The sequence below is a fragment of the Camelina sativa genome, chromosome 11, assembly GCF_030686135.1.
Source record: "Camelina sativa cultivar CO46 ecotype springtype chromosome 11, ASM3068613v1".
NCBI lineage: Eukaryota > Viridiplantae > Streptophyta > Magnoliopsida > Brassicales > Brassicaceae > Camelina > Camelina sativa.
Genome location: NC_141890.1, coordinates 45,624,547 through 45,634,926, shown reverse-complemented (window position 1 = coordinate 45,634,926; position 10,380 = coordinate 45,624,547). Strand labels below are relative to the sequence as shown.

Genomic DNA, 10,380 nt, shown 5'->3' with positions numbered 1-10,380 from the left:
TAGATTTTATATATTAAAAGACCATACAAAACAAAAAAAAAAAGAATAGTAAATTATAAGGGAGTTACTTTAAAAAAATTAAATCATATAAATAATTAGATTTCTTGATCAACCAACGATTTTCTTGTCGGGTAAGAAACAGTAGCATAACTTGCATCTTACGGTTAATGTTTCTCGTATATTAAGGATTGAAATGATGAACATTTCCCGTGAATTTTGCATAATAACACCAGTCAAAGATATATATATATATATCAAGAAAGATATTTCAATTGCAACCCAAAATATAAACAAAATGTCTTTTGTTTATCCCGTTAGCCGGTGAGGCGGTGACTCTCTCTTAGCCTGTATAGTCTCTACGAAAACTAGCAATATATGAACATATACAGATATTGACGTCATGTTGACTTGTTGAGTGCATTAGAGAATGTTGGGTTTGGTGGCGGCAAACAAGAAAGTGATCAGATAAGTCCGAATCTGAACTGGAACTATCAGATTAATGAACGATTTTGAAATTGAGAGAAACATCCAAAATTTGAAGTCTTTGACCTTAAATAAAATTTTTGAAAATCAATCTTGTTTCTTTCCCCTTGCTTGTAAAAGTAATTCAAGAAAAAGCAGGTAATAATACGTTTGGGCCTTAAATATTAAATTTGGGCCATAAACGTTGAAGCCCAATTTCTCTTAATGACATCGCTCACTCTCTCTCTCTCTCTTCAAACCTCCAAATTCTTCCCTAATCGTTTCCTTTCAATCTCATGTTAAAGTATCTCTATCTGTTTGATTCTGCTTCATGCGCTAGCTTTTGGGTTTTCTTCTCTTCCCCTCACTCGTCATGATTTGTTAGGGTTTTGTTTGTTTCGATGGGTATTTGTTTAATTTCCTTAGAGAACTTTGTACTTTTTGAGTTTGAATCCCGTAATCGTTGTGGTGTTCTTGTTGCTGTTTTTGGTAATGTGATCAGATACATCTTCGATTGAATCTGAAAGGTCTTTGCTTTGAGTTGAAAAAGGGGTTTAGTCAGGTACAAAACCAAAGAATCCCACCGCAAGCTTTTATCGGGTTGTCCTGTTCTTGAGGAGTTCGGTGTTGGACAAAACTAAAAACAGCAACTATTTGCGGTCGTTCTATGTTGAAATACCTACCTTACAGATGTATTGTCTATACTTGATAGATCTGAGTCAATGAACTCCGGTGAAAATGGGCTCTATAAGATTGTGATCAATGTCCCGTCTGTGAAGAACTTTGTAGACTTCTATGGTGACTTGTATTTGTGTGAGAGAGTATGCCTGAAGTGATTGAGGCAATTGTTAAAGTGGTTTATGAAAGTCCCAAGAAGCTACTTGAATCACTTCCATCAGTCAAGAATCTCTATTTATGTTTAACTGCTTCAATGGTATTTAAACCCAAATCTCTCTGTTATCTTGTGATTCATTTCATCTACACTGTTGCTTATGGTTTTGGACATTTTTTTACAGCTTCAGCACCGTATTGGGCTTTATCATCTTGTTAATTTGGAGTTATGTCAAGACACTTCAGGGTGGTGGGATCTACTTACTTGGATGCTTGATAACTCTCCTAAACTACAATATCTCAAGTTAAACAAGGTATACATACATTCGCCTCAACTGATGCATTCATTTATCACACTTGTTTCATTGTCTTACGTTATAGTTGCAAGGTCTAATACACTATAATTGGTGTTCTATTAGTGCAATGAGCGTCCTTGCTTCGTAACGCCCATTGAAGGTCATTGGGGAGGACCAAGTTCAATTCCTGAATGTTTGCGGTTACATCTCTCTACTTTTGAGTGGAAATATTACAATGGAAGAGAACAAGTTTTACTTTTGATTTCTTCAACTTTTAACTAAACAATACACGATTACAATCCCATTGAAAGATATTTTTTTTTCAAAATTATTCATGTGGCTATTCAGTGAAAACTGTATCTCATTTTGTCCACATGTGATTAAAAACATGCACATAGGCTATTCTATGAAAATTACCCTAAAGCGTAAATATGTTAAAAGTTAAAACAAGTACATATAATGTTAACGTCGGTTGTTGTATTGCGGATTTTTAAACCGTGTAGTCTACTAATGAGTTTTAAACCGTGTGTTTTTATATTTTATATTTCTTTTGTCGAGAATAAGAAAGTTTTAGGTTTAGGATTTTGATAATCTCTCTTTTGCTTGACTCTAGGGTTTTGTATGAGAACTTGGATTTTGTAATAAAGAGCTGTTTAGCCCTAAAAATAAGATTCTCGAAACCTATTGTTTATAGACGTCACGTTTCGACGCTCAAAGCAAGATCACATAACTTGTATTCTAGTTCTCCTCGAGATCTTGAGTTCTCTCTGTTTGTTCATTTAGATTCCGCTCTCCATCACATCTTCGGGTAGATCTGAGTGGTCGTCTTTGAGTTGAAAGATTTTAATTTAGGGTTCCATATGGACAGGATTAGTAACCTGTCCGATGATTTGCTCTTGAAGATTTTGTCATCACTTCCTGCCAGAGATATGGTCGGAACAATGCTTTTGTCGAAGCGATGGAAGTTTCTGTGGACTATGGTTCCAAAACTTCATTTTGATGATAGTTTTAAAGAGTACTACTATGGTGAGGATGAGGATTATGTCACCGACGGTGAGAATCATCTTCCATACAGGAGTTTTCGGCAATATGTTGACAAGTTTTTATTTCTTTTTTACTCCCTAACTATAAATGTTTAATATTTAATTTAGAAAACTATTTGGAAAACTTAATATATTGAAAATTAATTATTTATGCTTTATACCCATATCCATATATATATGAAATCTAATTATCCATTGTTATAACTTATAACCAATTATAAAAAGAGTTAATCATTTATTTCTTTAATAATTGTTACCATTGTTTTAGGAAGTTTATTTTTTTAATTATATAGGCAAGTGGATCTGTTTGGCAAGAATATATGTTATGTTTTTCATTTTTTTTTTAATCTCTAAGTGTCTCTCCATTTAATAGTATAGATATAGACATGAGAATACCAACGGTGGCTAGTCATGAGTAGAAACTAAAAACTTAATTTTATTGATATGATAAACAAAATAATATACAACAGGATGAAAACATACACATTGAAAGGTTAGTGATGAGTAGAACTCATATCTTAATGCAGAGTGACTAATTTACAACTAAAAATAAACATCAAAAGTAGGGAACAAATAAAGAAAATATAAAATAGTTTCCATCGATTTACATAAAGTTTCTTTGCTGGTTGTAAGTATGTTCGGTGCACTCATTTAACTAGTAAGGGGTTATTTATAGTGTTTTGAAGTTGATAGAATTAAGTGTGATATGGAATTGAGAATAAATTTGGTGAGCAACAAAAAATCTCTAAAAATATGATTTAGATAAGGAATATTCCAATAATCTTGTATTTATGGTTATTTAGTTTCCATTAGATATACTATCTCGATTTCATTTATATTTATTAGTAGAGATTAGTAAAAATATTTATATAGATTATTTACTAAATTATTTATTTAGTTGGACTATAAATTACAAACTACTAAAAAATTGGCCCATCCGTGTAGCCCAAATCTATTCATATATCACTCTCACTCTGTATCATCATTCCAACTTCCAAGTTTTCCAAGTTCCAAATCATGGCTCATTCGAGTAAAAGAAGCATGTATAGATCCTTTTGATTCTGTTTCCAGGTTTCTTCTTTTCTCACTCTCTTCCTTTATTTTGATTTTGAGCTTTTTAGGGTATCATCCATCGGTATTTCTATGTTACATGCTTTGAAAACCTAAGTGACCTTTGGTATTCTTGTTGAATCTGAAAGATTTTGGGGTTTAACTAAGGCTTCAGTATGGACATCATAAGTACGCTGTCAGATGATTTGCTCTTGAAGATTTGTTCACTACTTCCTACCAAAGATGTATTCGCCACCACGGTTTTGTCAAAACGATGGAAGTTTCTTTGGGAAATAATTCATAAACTTGATTTTGATGACAATTTCGAGCGTTGCATCAATGAGGATTCTGTTAATGGTATCCCTTCCAGTTACAAAAGATTTCTTCAGTTTGTTGATAGGGTTATGGTGTTGCATAAGGCTCCGGTTGTAGATACCTTGAAGTTCAAAGTTGGTCCCTGGTGCAACTCAGAAGATATAGCACATGGGATCAGAATTGGAATAGTTCGCCGCGTACGTCAACTTGAACTTGATATTTCTCATTCTCTTGATTATTATTACGAGTATCATGAATCGATCGTACTTCCGAGGAGTCTCTATGTGTATGCGAAGCTCGAGGTCTTGAAACTCACTAATACGGTTGTTCTAGATGTTATCACTAAAGATGTTTGTCTTCCGTCCCTGAAATCGTTACACCTTATTTGTGTAAAGTACAAAACCTATGCATGTCATTGTAGGCTTTTGTAAGGTTGTCCTGTGCTTGAAGAGTTGGTTATGGATAAAAGTGAAAACAGCTCTCTGTCATGTGTCTGTGTTCTGGTGCCTTCCTTGGAGAGATTATCTATCCTCGATACGTCGGATGACGATTGTGATTCAAAACTTGTGATAGATGCTCCGTATTTGAACATTGTACATATATCTGGTAAAGTTGTCGTGTATTGCCCGTATATGATTGAATTGGCTGAGGCAAATGTTAATGTTGTTGGTGAATGTCCTGAGGTGTTAATGGAATCTATTGTACCTGTCAAGCGACTCTCTTCGTGTTTATCCATATCCGCTTCAATGGTATTAAGAAACAGTTTCTCTGTTTTTTCTTTATGATTGGTAGGCCATCCAGTCTGCTTGCATCCTCAAACAGAGAAGCTCATCAACATTGAAGTTGCAAAAGTTTATACCGTCATCGATCCCAGGAAACCTCTGCCTGAGGCAGTAAATGCAAGATTCGAATCCGGTCAGATAAAAAGGATTCGGGTTTCCAGCCCTTGGTTACCATCATTATGCAGTCACTGCAACAAGATTGGTCACAAAGTTGCTCGCTGCACCAAAGACCCTCCAAAGTGTAAAGACTGCGGTTCGGTGAAGCATTCTACCGAGGCTTGTCCTCGTTCAGGCACGAAGAAGCGGACAGTCAAAGAACCTATTCTAAGTCAACTCCCCTTAGCTCATCAGAAAGCACAGAACCCACCTGTTTCCTCCACCCGCAAAGAGGCGTCTTGGAAACCGGTTCGATCAGGAAAACAGTCTGTGCAGGGAGCTATAGAGACCGGTGAAGCAAGTAACTCTGCACATCACATTACCTCTCCACCTTTGCACACAAAGACAGTCTCCAAAGGTGCTTACACGGTTGCCCTTGACGAAGGAAAGTTGTGTGTAGACCTAGCACAGAACCTCTTCGCCCACTTGTCCCCAAAAGATGCTACTCATGCTCCGGAAATTGAGTTTGAGCCAGACAGCCTATCAGGAGAAGATGACAATGCAGAAGCGGAATCAGACCGTTTTCTAAGGGTCGTTTCCAAGAGACTTCTCAAGAAGAAAGCTGGGAGAGACAGGGCTAGAGGCCCTCAAAACCTCTAATCTCATATCCGTCTGATGGATATTTTTTGTCGTAATGTTAGAGGATTTAACGATCCAGTAAAGCGGAGAAGTTTTAGGAAATGGATAAAGGCGCATAAGCCTCTTTTTGGTGGGATCGTAGAGACTCACATCAGTCCTGATAAGGTGCAGCATATAGTATCGCGTGTCCTTCCAGGATGGTTTTCTACTTATAATTACGAATACTCGGATTTAGGGAAAATATGGGTCGTATGGCACCCAACAGTGAAAGTCACCATCATCTCGAAGTCCCTTCAGATGATAATTTGTCTGGTCACGCTTCCTTTTGTGCACTCTGATATTATCGTCTCAATAGTCTATGCCTCTTCCGTTGGTTGTGAGGAGAGGAGAGAGCTTTGGTCAGAGATTCAGAACTTCTCAAGGTCTCCTATAGTAGCGGACAAGCCCTGGGTTTTAGTTGGAGATTTCAACCAAACCTTAACTCCCCAGGAACACTCAAACCCTTCCTCGCTCACGCAATCAAGGGGAATGAGAGACATCAACCGTTGTCTATCCACTTCGCATCTCCTTGATCTTCCCTACTGCGAAAACACTTTCACCTGGTCCAACAACCATTCCTCTGATCCTATTGCGAAGAAACTGGACAGGATTTTAGTGAATGATGAATGGCTGACAACCTTCCCCAACTCTCTTGCCGTGTTTGGTGAACCTGGTTTCTCGGATCATAGTCCATGCTGTGTATTTCTGGAGGCTGTCAAGCCTAAGATACGCCAACCGTTTAAGTTTTTGTCTCTACTGAACAAGAACCCAGATTTTGCCCCTCTGATCAGAAGTTGGTGGTGTGCTCTATCTTTTGAATTCTCCAAAATGCTGAAGATTTCAAAAAAGCTCAAGGCGCTGAAAAGAGTAATTAAAGATTTCAGTAAGGAGAATTACTCTAATCTGGAGAAACGAGCTCAAGAAGCTTTTGAGGACCTGCAAAGTTGTCAGCAAAGCCTGCTTGCATCTCCATCTCACCAAACTTCGCTTATGGAGAGAGACGCTCATCTGAGGTGGTGTACGCTAGCAAACGCTGAAGAATCCTTCCTGAGACAAAAATCACGTATCTGCTGGCTTGAAGAGGGTGACAAGTGCTCAAAGTTCTTCCATAGGGTGGTTCTCTCTCGTCAAAGCATAAACCAAATTCTGTTTCTTATCAATGACAATGATCAGATCATTGATACCAAGCAAGGGGTTCAGCAACATGCAGTTGATTATTTCCAGAATCTATTTGGTAGCAACATTCAAAGCCAGACTCCCTCTATTGAAGATCTAGCTGCCTTAGTTCCACAAAGATGTTCCCAAGCCTCTATACAGGTGCTCTATAGCCCTTTTACCCCCGAAGAAATCAAAGAGGCTCTGTTCTCTTTGCCAAAGAATAAAGCGCCGGGGCCAGATGGTTATAGTGCGGAGTTCTTCACTGTTGGACCAGACTTGATTGAGGCGGTTATGGAATTTTATCACTCTGGTCAGATTCTGAAGCAATGGAATTCAACGCTTTTGACTCTTATCCCAAAGACACCCAATGCTTCACGGATGTCTGAATTCCGCCCAATTGCGTGCTGTAACACTATCTACAAAGTTGTATCGAAACTCCTCGCAAACCGTCTTAAGACTGTTTTACCGGAGCTCATTGCTAATACACAGTCAGCGTTCATTCCCGGTAGACTGCTGGTAGAAAACGTTCTGTTGGCAACAGAGTTAGTTCAAGGCTTTAACCTCAAAAACATCTCTACTCGAGGCATGCTGAAGGTTGATCTTAAAAAAGCTTTTGATTCAGTTCACTGGGCTTTCATCACAAACACACTCAAGGCTCTCAATTTTCCACCTCATTTCGTCAAGCTAATCACTGAATGCATCTCAACGCCAACATTCTCTGTCTCAGTAAATGGTGAGTCTTGCGGTTTTTTCAAGGGAGCAAAGGGCTTAAGACAAGAGGATTCAATTTCACCTTATCTGTTCACACTAGCGATGGAAGTGTTCACTCAGATGTTAAACAAAAAATTCAACAACAATCTTATAGGACACCATCCCTCAGCTTCCAACCCTCAGGTAACTCATCTCGCTTTCGCTGATGACATCACGGTTTTCTTCGACGGCCAAGAGAGATCCCTGCAAAACATCACAAATGTCCTTAAAGAGTTTGAAGCAATATCTGGTTTGGCGATGAACAAGGACAAGACAGATCTATTTCTGGCAGGAGTGAACCAGGATGAAGCCACCGGGAACGTCTCCCGGGGCTTCAGACTAGGTTCACTCCCAATCCGGTATCTTGGTCTGCCTCTGATGTACAGGAAATTAAGGATTTGTGATTACAGGCCTTTGCTTAACAAAATCTCTTCCAGATTCACAAGCTGGTCAGCTCGCGCCTTATCTTATGCCGGACGTAGAGAATTGATCGCTACTGTAATCTACGGAACAGTCAACTTTTGGGCCTCTGCTTTCATTCTTCCAAAAGGGTGTGTGAAAAAGATTGAAAGTATGTGTTCTCGGTTTCTTTGGTGTGGGGACATCACTAAGAAACCAAATGCGAAAGTTGCCTGGAAAGCGCTGTGTTTGCCAAAGGAGGAAGGAGGACTCGGTTTCAGATGCATTGCGCAATGGAACAGAACACTTTGCTTAAAACTCATTTGGAGGTTGTACACCGCTACAGACTCTCTCTGGGCTGACTGGATTAGAAACAATAAGATAAAAGATGGTATCTTCTGGCAAATTGATGAGAAAAAGCAAATGTCGTGGACCTGGAAAACACTTCTTCACCTTCGACCCCTAGCAAGGAGATTTCTTCGTGCCGAGGTAGGGAATGGCCAAAGGTTATCTTTCTGGTTCGACTGGTGGACTCCGTTTGGTCCATTGATTGATTTCCTACGGCCTACGGCCTACGGGTCCCTCCCAGACAGGTGTCTCGCTAGTGAGCACGATATCACAAGTGTGTACTACTCCCGGGTGGCAACTCAGACCTGCACGCTCTCCTCAAGCAGAACTGCTGCTCATTCATCTCACTACACAGCAGGTTCCCTCTTTATGCAATGAGTCGGATCAGTTCTTCTGGAAAGTCGAAGAAGAGGAACTGGTTCACTTCAACACTAAGAAGACCTGGGAAGTTATCAAACCGTGTCAACCACCACCCAGGTGGACAAATCAGGTATGGTTCAAAGGCGCAATTCCGAGGCATGCTTTCATGTTATGGATCACACACCTAGACCGGCTTCCAACAAGATCGAGATTGGCCAGCTGGGGAATGCATGTCGAAGACAGCTGTTGTATCTGCAATCTTCATCCTGAAACTCGAGATCATCTCTTTCTGCACTGTCAACTAAGTGAGGATCTTTGGCTTCTAATTACTAAGTGACTTGGGTACAGGCCATTTGTTTTTCACATGTGGAATGCTTTCTCAAGTTGGTTGGACATACCAGACGGAACTTGCACTCAGACACTTCGAAGACTTGTGGCTCAGGCAACTATATACACCATCTGGACTGAGCGGAATGCTCGACTGCACAACAACACGGCAACTCCCCCTCACATCCTCTTCAAGCTTCTGGATAGACAGATTCGAGATGCCATTCTTGCCAAAAGCCATCGCAAAAATTATAAATGGCTCCTGCAAGACTGGCTCAAAAATGCTTACTTAGATCAGAGGAAGTCAACGTTTCTTGGAGTTACTCTTCGGACTTAATACCCTTTGTCTTTTTTTTTTTTTTTTTTTTTTTTTTCTGGCAAAGGCTATTCCTAGTACTAAAGCTATTGTAATCACTACAATTGAATTTCTTTAAATGAAAATTCACAGTTTTACAAAAAAAAAAAAAAAGGCAATTAGGGAGGAGTTGGTTTCTCTGCCTAGGGGTTCAAGTTCATGTAAACTTGTGTTGGATTGAGAAGAGATTGTAATACAATCTGTTCCATGAGGACTAAGTTCAACTATTAGGATATGGTCTGGAATTTTTAGAGACGTTGGATAATCTTATCTTTATTTGCTATCACATTTTGTTTTCAAGAAGAAGATCTTAAAGGAAAATGTAACAAAGTAATGAACTGCTTAATAAAAGGAAAAAATGTCATTTAAAGCAAGTTCATGGTTTATATGACATAAATTTGAAAATTTATGGTTTAGATGACATATATTTACAAGTTCATATTTTAAATGGTCTATATTTAAAAGTTCATGGTTTAAATGACGTTTTTTCGAATTAAAACTTCCATTAAAACGACGTCGTTTTGTGAGTAACAGAGTGATTAACGGCATAGTAACATCTGTTAGTAGGTCAATTATCGGATTTAACGTAATGTCTTTTTTGGCTTGGTTAACGAAACTTGATGTTTAAAAAAGCTAATCAACAAAAGTTGATGTTTTAAATGACCTACAACAAAATTCATGGTTTAAATGGCCAAAATTTGAAAGTTCATGATTTAAATGATATTTTTCTCCTTAATAAAATGGGGTTTGTACGATTTTTTTTTCTTTTTCTTTTCTCTTTTTTATGTGTTACGAAGATCCGGTTGCATCCTCACTGCACCTCTCCTATGGTAACTCATCTCCTCTTTGCTGATGACCTCCTCGTGTTCTCTGACGAAGCCCGACATTCCTTATCTGGAGTGGCAGAGGTTATGACGGAGTTCAAACTTATTAGTGGTCTTGATATGAATCCAGCAAAGTCCGAAATTTTCTTTGGAGGCTACAATGATATTGAGGTTGGGGTTCTCAGTGCACTTTCTGGCTTTAAGGTTGGCTCTTTTCCAACGAGATACCTGGGATTACCGCTAAATCCAGCTAGGATCTCCTTTGCCACTCTCCAGCCTTTCATCGAAAAGATCACCACGAAGTTG

The 10,380-nt window shown here is 38.8% G+C and overlaps 1 long non-coding RNA gene and 1 pseudogene across 2 annotated transcripts; both read left to right on the top strand.

Annotated features, from left to right (window-relative positions):
* Positions 1-718: 718 nt before the first annotated feature.
* On the top strand, positions 719-2,794 carry LOC104726191 (uncharacterized). 2 transcript variants are annotated; one of them, XR_015571152.1, is made up of 3 exons: positions 719-1,396; positions 1,479-1,607; positions 2,458-2,794. It is a non-coding gene; the product is annotated as an uncharacterized LOC104726191 (long non-coding RNA). The 2 variants fall into 2 exon arrangements; XR_015571151.1 differs by lacking the exon at positions 2,458-2,794 and adding an exon at positions 1,713-2,111.
* Positions 2,795-3,845: 1,051 nt separating this feature from the next.
* LOC147935481 (putative FBD-associated F-box protein At3g50710) lies at positions 3,846-5,535 on the top strand (annotated as a pseudogene).
* Positions 5,536-10,380: the final 4,845 nt, after the last annotated feature.